Raw genomic sequence first — 10,874 nt, 5'->3', positions numbered from 1 at the left:
ATCTTCATTATTGATATATAATTCACATACCATATCATTTGTCCTTGAAAAATGTAGACATATCATTGTTTTTTAACATATTCACAAAATTGTACATCTATTACTACAACCAATTTTAGATCATTTTTTATCACCTCCAAAAGAAAGACTGTATCTATTATCAGTCATTCCTCATTTCTTTCTCTCCTGGCTTCTGGCAACTACTAAACCACTTTTTAGGTTTGCCTATACACAAAACAAATATTGTTTGTTTCATTTAATATTGGATATTCACATGAATATTTCATGGATATTTCATGTGAATACCATCATGCTATATGCTGTGTCTACTGTCTCTAACATATTATACTATTTCATGGTTAATCCATGTTGTGTCATAAATCTATCCCTGTTATGGCTAAATAATAATTCATGGTGATTTGTGTGTGGTACTGGGAATCAAATTCAGGACCACTCTCACACCAGGCAAGTGCTGTACTATTGAGCTATATCCTCAGCCCAAAATAATAATTCATGGTATTAACATACCACATTTTGTTTAAACACTCATCTGTTGATGGGAATTTGTGTTGTTTCTGTTTTTTGGCCTTATGAATAATGCTGCCATAAATATTCAAGTTTTTGTTTGAATATCCACTTTCAATTTTCTTGGATGTATAACTAGGATTGAGATCATGTGGTAACTCATTAACTTTTAATGGAAGCACCAAACTGCTTTCCCCAGTGCCTACATCATTTTTATTTCCCACAGCAGTGTATGAGAATTCCAAAATTTCACCACTATCTTACCACACTTGTTTTCTATTCTAGCTTATTCTAGCTATCCTAGCAGCTGTGAAGTGGTTCATAGTTTTGATTTGTATTTCTTTAATGACTAGTGATGATGCGTACTTTTTCTTGCATGGAGAAAGCAAAAAGATTGGCATCCTGGGAGCACCACACAGTGAATTCACCATGATTCACCTCGGCAAAGTCATTTAACCTCTGTGAATCTGTTTTCTAGCACAATGAGCAGTTAACTGAATCTGTGTCAGTTCAGGGAATGGAGACAGAAAAATAGCTTTGACTTGGTTCTTTTTGTAGGGGAATAGCCTACAAAAAGCAGGACGGCGGGGGCAGGGGGGAGACAGGGAGAAATTCCAGAAAAGAGGCCCTGAGTTTCACAGCCCAGGTCTTTGCAGTATAATTCCTTGTGGGAGGAATTGGAAGCTCTTTCCCTTCCTACCTCCTACAAGGTGAAGTCTTCAACCTCTTCCTCAACCTACCCCTCACCAGCAGAAAGCAGCTGGGATTCGTGAGATTTCTGGTATTTACCTGAAATGTAAAAAGTTACCTGGCAGGAGTAATAATCTCAAGGCCTTCACTTTCCTCCTTCTTTTGCTCTGATAATTTCCTCCAACCTTTGCCCAAACAGCAAGGGAATAGGTAAGAAAAAAGGGCTACAAATTAGAGCTGAGCCTAAGGCTGGAAGTAGCAGCTAGCAGGTAGTCTTGGGGTATGGGTTTCAGATGGTCATCAGCTGGGGAATTGGGTGGGTGAGGCTTGGAGGCAGGATGTAAGGAGGAGTTACTGGCAGTCAATGCCCAGTTGTGCTGCCTTCCAGGTTGATGCAGAGGCCATGGGTTTCTTAAAAATGGTTACACAGGACATGAGCAGGCATGACTTCCATTTTCTCTTGTAAGGTATCTGCATTTGTGGAAATTATTTTTCTTAAAAAAAAAAAGAAATATAAAGTGGGGAACCTGGCGGAGTGGCGCTGTCCTGTAATCCTAGCTACTCAAGAGACTGAGGCAGGAGGACCACAAGTTCCAGATCAGCATGGGCAACTTAGAGACCATCTTGTCTTGAAATTTACAAAGGAAGGGAGGGAGGGAGAAAGGAAGGGAAGAAATTGGCTGGGGATTTATCTCAGTGTTAAAGTGCTTGCCTACCCTGCACTAAGGCCTGGATTCAATTCCCAGTACAGCCTAAAAATAAAATTTAAAAAAAAATAGTGAAAATCAAGGACTACTTTTTTCATAGAAATAAAAAAGATCAACAAAAATATCTTGGAGGTCAATTGTTTAGTAACCAAATAGCCCTAGGCTAATAGGGCCTAGAGAGCTTTCTACATTATGGTTTAAAAAATGGAATCTTTGATTCCTCGGAAAGCTGGGAATGGAACCACCATTCGACCCAGCTGTTCCCCTTCTTGGACTATTCCCAAAAGACCTAAAAAGAGCATACTACAGGGATACAGCATCATCAATGTTCATAGCAGCACAATTCACAATAGCTAGAATGTGGAACCAACCTAGATGCCCTTCAATAGATGAATAGATTAAAAAAATGTGGCATTTATACACAATGGAATATTACTCAGCAATAAAAAACAACAAAATCATGGCATTTGCAGGGAAATGGATGGCATTAGAGCAGATTATACTAAGTGAAGTCAGCCAATCCCTAAAAAACAAATGCGAATGTCTTCTTTGATATAAGGGGGGCCACTCAAAACAGAACAGGGAGGAAGAGCATGAGAAGAAGATTACCATCAAACAGGGATGAGAGGTGGGAGGGAATGGGAGAGAGAGGGGGAATTGCACGGAAGAAGGAAGGAGACCCGCATTGTTATACAAAAATACATATATAAGAGGATGTGAGGCCAAGGGGAGGAAAAAAAATAAGAGAGAGTGAGAGAAATTAGTTATGGTAGATGGGGTAGAGGGATGGGAGGGGAGGGGAGGGGAGGGGAGGGGGGTAGGAAGGGGATAGGAAGGGCAGCAGAATACAACAGACACTTGTTTGGCAGTATATATAAACGTGGCTGTATAATCAACATGATCCTGCAATCTGTACACGGGGGAATATTAAGAATTCATACCCCATTTGAAACAAATGTATGGCATATGATATGTCAAGATCAATGTAATGTTTTGAGCAACCAATAAATTTCTGATGTTTAAAAATAAATAAATAAATAAATGGAATCTTTGAGATCCGGTGCCCGAGGAGACACGCAGCTGACATTGTCTTTGCAAGAAGGCTCTGCAGTCTCAGAGCCTTCTATCGCCTGTTTGAAATGGCAACCCTCAAGGAAAAACTCATTGCACCAGTTGCAGAAGAAGAGGTGACAGTCCCAAACAATAAGATCACTGTACTGGGTGTTGGTCAAGTTGGTATGGCGTGTGCTATCAGCATTCTGGGAAAGTCTCTGGCTGATGAACTTCCCCTGGTGGATGTTTTGGAAGATAAGCTCAAATGAGAAATGATGGATCTGCAGTATGGAAGCTTGTTTCTTCAAACACCTAAAATTGTGGCAGATAAAGATTACTCTGTGACTGCCAATTCTAAGATCGTGGTAGTAACTGCAGGAGTCCATCAGCAGGAGGGGGAGAGTCGTCTCAATCTTGTGCAGAGAAATGTCAATGTCTTCAAATTCATTATTCCTCAAATTGTCAAGTACAGTCCCGATTGCATCATAATTGTGGTTTCCAACCCAGTGGACATTCTTACATATGTTACCTGGAAACTAAGTGGATTACCCAAGCACCATGTTATTGGAAGTGGGTGTAATCTGGATTCTGCTAGATGTTGCTATCTTATGGCTGAGAAACTTGGCATTCATCCCAGCAGCTGCCACAGATGGATTCTGGGAGAACATGGCAACTCAAGTGTGGCTGTGTGAAGCGGAGTGAATGTGGCTGGTGTTTCTCTCCAGGAACTAAATCCAGAAATGGGAACAGACAATGATAGTGAAAACTGGAAGGAAGTGCATAAGATGGTGGTTGAAAGTGCCTATGAAGTCATCAAGAAAAAAGGATACACCAACTGGGCTATTGGGCTGACCTTATTGAATCCATGTTTAAAATCTATCCAGAACTCACCCAGTATCAACCATGGTAAAGGGTATGTATGGCATTGAGAATGAAGTCTTCCTGAGCCTTCCATGTGTCCTCAATGCTGGGGGATTAACCAGTGTTATCAACCAGAAGCTGAAGGATGATGAGGTTGCTTACCTCAAGAAAAGTGCAGATACCCTGTGGGACATCCAGAAGGACCTAAAAGACCTGTGACTACCGAGCTCCAGGCTATAGAAATTGAAAACCTGAGCCTTTAGTCTGCATCCATGTACATGGGTCAGTTTACTGCTTCTTTAATATGCGATATGGGCTACAGGATAAAGCCCAGGCTCGTTTTAGTACTTGCAATAAGAGCTCTTGGACAAATAAAATTAACTGTTCTAGTGTGGAAAAAAATGGAATCTTTATTTGCATTTCTCTCCCTCCCTCCACCACACGTACTCTTCTTAGAGATCAAAGTGCTGGGAGGATACAGGCCTCAATTCAACAATCCTCTTCTCAGTGTGGGGATCATAGTAGGCTATCTTCCATTTTTTTATATAAACTTATACGTGGAAGAGGAGTTATTATTTTTTCAAAATAAAGGAAGATAGACAAATTGGTCAGGTGGTTTCACATCACCTGCAGCAGCCCTGGAAGGCCTCAAAAAAGGTGCAGGTCCCATAAAGAGCAGGGAGTGATAATGCTGGGAGTGCCTAGTTTTGGGAACTAGCTTCACAGTCAAGGAGGGACCAATTAGAGCTTTAATGACCTTAGGAAAATGAATCATGAACTTAGAATTTGAAAGGGTACTTTTTGTGGTACTAGGGATCGAACCCTAACACTGAACTACATAGCCAGCAAGCCTCTAACCCCCCTTGATTGAGACAGGATCTCACTAATTGATGAGGCTCTTCTCAAACTTCAGATCCTTCTGCCTCAGCCTACCAAATTGCTGGGATTACAGATTTGCACCAATCCCAGTGAAAAGGTATTTATTTGAACATTTTTTCCTTCAAATATTTTTTAAAATATTTTTGTTAGTGTTGTAGTATACATAATAGAGGGGTTCATCTTGACATATTCCTAAATGCATAATATAATTTCCTCCACTTCAATCAATAAGGACATAGTACAAAATGAAATCTGAAATGAAGCAGATACAGGATCCCTCACCATGCTAAGGATGGAACCTAGGGTATTGTGCATGCTAGACAAAAGCTCTCCACCACTCAGCTTCATCCCCAGCCCAGGATCAAAATTTTTTTTTCCTATTGCAAGACCTATGCTAATTCTATCTTCATTACTACTATTTGAATACCCTAGATATCTATCTATTTATTTATTTATTTATTTGGGGGGCTATGTGAAGTGAAAATGTGAAAGCTCCAAATATTTTTGTGGATGTTGAATAGTAAATCTTCAGTTTTGTTGTTCCTTTGGTCATTTTTTTAAATGTTTTTAGTTGCACATGGACACAATACCTTTATTTTGTTTATTTAGGTAGTTTTTGGTGGTTGGTTTTAACATGAGGCTGGGGATCCAACCCAGTACCTTACGCTTGTGCGTTTTACCACGGAGACACAACCCCAGCCGTTAGTCATCCTTTGCCCTCTTCCCAACAAGGACCTTACTCAAAGGAGACAAATAGGTTCTCCTGAGCAAATAGCAACTAAGACATAGTTCCCACCTGACTTTCCCAGGCGCCCCTCTCCTCTCCCTTCGGGAATCTGCATCAGGAAGTATCTTACCCACTCCGCCCCTAGGCGGGGCCAACATCTGAAACCCGAATTCCCAGCGCCTCTCCTTCCAGCTAGCCTACAGCCCCCTGGCCCTCCGGGGAAACGGAAGCGTCCTTGGGGTCATCGTTTACCACAAAGGACACAGTGGGGTCCAACTGCACCCAGCGCTGAGATCCGAGCTGTCAGGCCTTTCCCACTGACGCGAGGCCTCCCCCAAGTAAGTCTCTTGTGCCTTTTTTTTATAACTGCAGGTCCACAGTAAGGTCGTCTCCCGTGCATCAGAAGACTTGGTGGCCTAGGCAGGGCCACGTGGACCCTCCCAGGTCTTGTGTTTGGGTGCCCCTAGTTTTACCGCTGCCTAGTTTTCCTGACAAGTGTAGAGAGAGGTGCCAAGGAGAATTCCTCTGGCCTTCCCCGTCTGTGGGCCGGTAGCTGGTGGGCAAAGAGCGAGAGGGAAGAGATGCTGCCCCGCTGATCTCTGATCTCAGATCGCAGATCTTTTCGCCCCACCGGGGTTCTCCCCACCCACAGTGAGCTAGGTAGGTTTGAGTTGAGCGGTTAAACCGCGGTCTGAAGAACCTAGGTGTGAGCTCCCAGGAACATTTCCTTTAATGAATGACCTATAAAGAAACGGCTCCATTTGGAAGAATGCATTGAACGACAAGAGCTTTCACATTTTCACTTCACATCTCCCGCCAAATAAATAAATAAAAATCGGTTAGATATCTAGGCTATTAAAACATTTGTAGTAGTGAACATAGAATTAGCATAGGTTTTGCAGTAGGAAAAAAATTGATCCCGTGCTGGGGATGGAGCTGAGTGGTGGAGAGCTCTTGTCTAGCATGCACAATACGCTAGGTTCCATGCTCAGCATGGCGAGGCAGGGCGGGGCGGAGGCAGATCCTGTATCTGCTTTATTTCAGATTTCATTTTGTACTATGTCCTCATCGATTGAAGTGGAGGAAATTATATTATGCATTTAGGAATATGTCAAGATGAACCCCACTGTTATTTATAACTATAACACTAACAAAAATATTTTTTAAAAATTTGTGTGCGGGGCTGCAGATGTGGCTCAGGCGGTAGCGCGCTCGCCTGGCATGCATGCAGCCCGGGTTTGATCCTCACCACCACATACAAACAAAGATGTTGTGTCCGCGGAGAACTAAAAAAATAAATATTAAAAATTCTCTCTCTCTCTCTCTTTCTCTCTCTCTCTCTCTCTCTCTCTCTCTCTCTCTCTCTCTCTCTCTAAAAAAAAATTTGGAGCAGAAGGGGGGAATCCCTGGTTAAAAAAAAAAAAAAATCCAGAGTGATACAGGTTAGTCCCTAATCAGCTGCAACTTGTAGGACTGTGGCTCCTGACCACAGTCTTCCAGGCCACAGAGAGCAGTTTGCCCTCTTGCTTGGACATGTTGTTTCCTAGCTCAGTCAAGTAATCTCACGCTGGAACTTTTTGGCCATCTTGGTCTTCTGGATCAGCTCAGACTTCCCCATAGCACAGGGACCTAGGAGGAAGCCAGTGAGGGTGAGCAATCACCCCATTGGGATTCCTCCTCCTTGGGGACAAAAAGAATGCAGGGGACCCTACCTGACCACACCCACTCCCTCCGCTGTTGTGGGGCAGCTCTGAGGCCAAGGACCTGGCAGGAGGAGGCAGAGGCCCGGGCTTGGGACCTGATTTTTTTTTTTGGGGGGGGGGTAAGACGGGGTATCAGGAATTGAACTCAGAGGCACTAGACCTCTAAATTTCATCTCCAGATGTATTTTGTGGTTTGTTTGTTTGTTTGTTTGGAGAGACAGGGTCTCAGTGCTTAGTGCCTCAACTTTGCAGAGACAAGCTTTGAACTCGTGGTCCTCCTGCCTCAGCCTCCAGAGCTGCTGGGATTACAGGTGTGAGGCACTGAGCATGGTTTTATTTTCTTTAATTATTTGGGCTGGGGATTTGGATCAGAGGTTAAGTGCCCCTGAGTTCAATCCCTGGTACCAAAAAAAAGAAAGAAAGAAATTATTGGATTATAAGAGTGTTAACCCAATCAGAGATTAACTGAGTGGTAACTGAAATAGAAATGTGTAGCTGGAGGAGGTGGGAATTAGGCATGCCTTTTTTGTATGTATTTGTATCTGGAGAGTGGAGTTTCTCTCTCTGCTTCTTGATCACCATGATGTGAGCTGCTTTCCTCTGCCACACACTCTGCCATGATGTTCTGGAGCCACCCTTCTATGGACTCAGACCTCTGAAACTGTGAGCCCTCGAATGAACTTTTCCTCCTCTATAGTTGTTCTGATCAGATCCTTTAGTCACAGCAGCAGAAAAGCTGTTTAGAATACCTGGGATGGACCCCACTTGATCATGGTGCACTATCTTCTAAATTTGTTTTTGTATGCAAATTGCCAGAATTGAGTATTTCTGCATCTATGTTCATCAGGGATATTGATCTGAAGTTTTCTTTCCTTGTTATCTTTGTTTAGTTTTGGTATCAGGGTGATACTAGCTTCATAGAATGAGTTTCGAAGGGTTCCCTCCTTTTCTATTTTATGGAATAATTTGAAGAATATTGGTGTTAATTCTTCTTTGAAGGTCTTCTAGAACTTGGCTCAGAATCCGTCTGGTCCTGGGCTTTTCTTAATTGGTAGGCTTTTGATGGCATCTTCTATTTCATTGCTTGAAATTGTTTAAATTGTGTATGGACTCCAGCCCTATTTTGGGTTTTTTTTTTTGGGGGGGGTAGGGCCCGGGGGTACCAGGGATTGAATTCAGGGGCACTTAGCCACTGAGCCACATCCTCAGCCCAATTTGTATCTTTATTTAGAGATGGGGTCTCGCTGAGTTGCTTAGCACCTCCCTGTTGCTGAAGTTGGCTTTGAACTCCTGATCTTCCTGTCTCAGCCTCCCAAGCCTCTGGGATTACAGGCATATGCCACCACATCCTATTCCTTGATTCAGTGTGGGTAAATCATATGTCTCTAGATATTTGTCAATGTCTTTGGAGATTTTCTGTTTTATTGGGGTATAAATTTATAAAATAGCTTCTGATTATCTTCTGTAATTCAGTAGTATCCTTTGTAACATTTCCTTATTCATCACATATTTTAGTAATTTGATTTTTTTCTCCTTCTTTGTTAGTGTAGCTAAGGGTTTATCAATTTTATTTATTTATTCGAATAACCATCTTTTATTTTGTCAATTTTTTGAATTGTTTCTTTTGTTTCAATTTCATTGATTCCAACTTGATTTTAATTATTTCCAGTCTTCTACTGCTTTTGCTGTTGATTTGTTCTTCTCTTTCTAAGGTATTGAGATGTAATGTTTGGTCATTTATTTATTGACCTTTTTACTCTTTTAATGAATGAGCTCAATGCAATGAACTTTGCTCTTAGCACTGGTTTCATAATGTCCCAGAGATTTTGATATGTTGTATTGGTGTTCTCGAAGTATTTTTTTTAATTCCTCCCTTATTGCTTCTGCTATCCATTTGTCATTCAAAGGCATGTTATTTAGTCCCCAGGTGTTGGGGTAGCTTCTATTTTTTATTTTATCGTTGGTTTCTAGTTTCATTCCATTATAATCTGATAGAATGCAGAGTAGTAGTATTTCTTTTCTTTTCTTTTGTATTTGCTACGAGTTGCTTTGTGGAATAAGATATAGTCTGTTTTAGAGTAGGATCCATGTGCTGCTGAAAACAAAGTGTATTCGATCATTGAAGGATGGAATATTCTATGTATGTCTCTTAAGTCTAAATTGTTGATTGTATTATATAGTTCTGTAGTTTCTTTGTTTAGTTTTTGTTTGGAAGATGTACTCAGTGGTGATAGAAGTGTGTTAAAGTCACCCAGTATTGTTGTCTTGTGGTCATTTTGATTCTTGAAATCCAGAAGGGTTTATTTCATATATGTAAATGCTCCATTGTTTGGGGCATAGACATTTATTATTATTATGTCTTGTTGATGTATGATTCCCTTGAGCAGTGTGAAATGTCCTTCTTTATTCTTTCTAACTTTAAAGTCCACTTTACCTGATATACAGATAGAAACCCCTGCTTGTTTATACACTCCATGTGAGTGATATGTTTTTTCCCAAAACTTTCACCTTTCCACTTTAATATGAGGATAGAAAACCCTGCTTGTTTGGCGTGTCTCGGCCGGGCGCGTGTCTCGGCCGGGCGCGTGTCGCGCGCGTGTCTCGGCCGGGCGCGTGTCGCGCGCGTGTCTCGGCCGGGCGCGTCTCGCGCGCGTGTCTCGGCCGGGCGCGTCTCTCGCGTCTCTCGGCCGGGCGCGTCTCTCGGCCGGGCGCGTCTCTCGGGTCTCTCGGCCGGGCGCGTCTCTCGGCCGGGCGCGTCTCTCGGGTCTCTCGGCCGGGCGCGTCTCTCGGGTCTCTCGGCCGGGCGCGTGTCGCGCGTCTCTCGGCCGGGCGCGTGTCGCGCGTCTCTCGGCCGGGCGCGTGTCGCGCGTCTCTCGGCCGGGCGCGTGTCGCGCGTCTCTCGGCCGGGCGCGTGTCGCGCGTCTCTCGGCCGGGCGCGTGTCGCGCGTCTCTCGGCCGGGCGCGTGTCGCGCGTCTCTCGGCCGGGCGCGTGTCGCGCGTCTCTCGGCCGGGCGCGTCTCTCGGCCGGGCGCGTCTCTCGGCCGGGCGCGTCTCTCGGCCGGGCGCGTCTCTCGGCCGGGCGCGTCTCTCGGCCGGGCGCGTCTCTCGGCCGGGCGCGTCTCTCGGCCGGGCGCGTCTCTCGGCCGGGCGCGTCTCTCGGCCGGGCGCGTCTCTCGGCCGGGCGCGTCTCTCGGCCGGGCGCGTCTCTCGGCCGGGCGCGTCTCTCGGCCGGGCGCGTCTCTCGGCCGGGCGCGTCTCTCGGCCGGGCGCGTCTCTCGGCCGGGCGCGTCTCTCGGCCGGGCGCGTCTCTCGGCCGGGCGCGTCTCTCGGCCGGGCGCGTCTCTCGGCCGGGCGCGTCTCTCGGCCGGGCGCGTCTCTCGGCCGGGCGCGTCTCTCGGCCGGGCGCGTCTCTCGGCCGGGCGCGTCTCTCGGCCGGGCGCGTCTCTCGGCCGGGCGCGTCTCTCGGCCGGGCGCGTCTCTCGGCCGGGCGCGTCTCTCGGCCGGGCGCGTCTCTCGGCCGGGCGCGTCTCTCGGCCGGGCGCGTCTCTCGGCCGGGCGCGTCTCTCGGCCGGGCGCGTCTCTCGGCCGGGCGCGTCTCTCGGCCGGGCGCGTCTCTCGGCCGGGCGCGTCTCTCGGCCGGGCGCGTCTCTCGGCCGGGCGCGTCTCTCGGCCGGGCGCGTCTCTCGGCCGGGCGCGTCTCTCGGCCGGGCGCGTCTCTCGGCCGGGCGC

At 45.7% G+C, this 10,874-nt stretch overlaps 1 pseudogene across 1 annotated transcript; it reads left to right on the top strand.

The window, feature by feature from the left end:
- The first annotated feature begins 3,003 nt into the window (after window positions 1-3,003).
- On the top strand, window positions 3,004-4,055 carry LOC308639711 (L-lactate dehydrogenase B chain-like; annotated as a pseudogene). Its single transcript has one exon. The product of its transcript is annotated as an L-lactate dehydrogenase B chain-like (transcript).
- The last annotated feature ends 6,819 nt before the right edge of the window (window positions 4,056-10,874 follow it).

Source organism: Spermophilus citellus, assembly GCF_964194105.1.
Source record: "Spermophilus citellus genome assembly, chromosome: X".
Lineage (NCBI taxonomy): Eukaryota > Metazoa > Chordata > Mammalia > Rodentia > Sciuridae > Spermophilus > Spermophilus citellus.
This window is presented reverse-complemented; position numbering and strand designations above follow the sequence as displayed.